Below are 1,034 nucleotides of genomic sequence, written 5' to 3'. Positions count from 1 at the left end.
TGCTCACTTAAAAAAAATTTTTAATTGTATATATTTACTGTGTAAAACATGATGTTTTGATATACATGCACTCAGTGGAACGATTAATACAGTCAAGCAAATCAGCATGCCCAACCTGCAATACCTAGGACAGCCTCCCTCCCCCTCTCTCTCACCCTCCATTCCCTCTCATTTTGGAACTGGAAGATGAAAATGGGTCCATTAGAGGGGGACTGTCGTGATCCTTCATGCTGTTTTTAAGCGGCGGCCCTGTGGGGACGGCCAGCCTTCTCTTGCTGTCCCCTGCCGCGTTCTAGGCACAGCTCTCTCCTGAGGACGCGCTTCCCCACCCGGGCATCCTGGCGGAGTGTGCCACCCTCATTCAGACCCTCGTCCCCGGTTAAAGGCGTATAGCCTTGACCGCAAAAGCGGTGAAACTGAGAGCGAGGGAGACCTCGCTCTAAGTCCCTCGAAGGGACGGCGAGGCAGGGCCCTGCAAACCTGCAGAGGCTTTGGGCAGAGGCAGGGCTTTTGTGGAGATCCTCTCAGCCTGCTTGGGGTCGACTTCCTGCAAACACCCGGAGTGCCCTAAAGGCAGGGCGCCAAGGAGGTGGCGGCGGAGGCGACAGAGAGCGCCCGGGTCAAGCCACCCCCAAACTGGCCGTGACCCAACCCTGCAGGGGCCCCAGGGCGGCGGTGGAAGTGGGGGCGTGGCCGGCGAGGGAACGTGTATCTTTCTCCCAGTTAGGGAGGGCGTTCCAAACACCCCGGGGCTGTAACCTCCCTGGGTTGCTCTTGGGGGTCACGGGGGAGGCGGACCAGCCGTCTTCCTGTGCTGCGGAGCCAAGATCTGATTTCAGGGACCATGCTGGTGGCATGAGTCACACCCCGCCGCCGCCGGACTGGGTCTGCAGCCGGGCGGCTGGGCACCGCCGGCCGTGGTTAATGATTGATCGCTGATCCGCCCGCCCCCCGGGAGGGTGCTTCTGCAGGGCGGGCCCGAGCCGGCAAGTGCCAGGCTGCTGGAAAGGGGGCGAGGGCGGCAAGGCGGGCAG

This window comes from Carlito syrichta, unplaced genomic scaffold (assembly GCF_000164805.1).
Source record: "Carlito syrichta isolate Samal-C Ts95f unplaced genomic scaffold, Tarsius_syrichta-2.0.1 Scaffold305682, whole genome shotgun sequence".
Classification (NCBI taxonomy): domain Eukaryota; kingdom Metazoa; phylum Chordata; class Mammalia; order Primates; family Tarsiidae; genus Carlito; species Carlito syrichta.
This window is presented reverse-complemented; position numbering follows the sequence as displayed.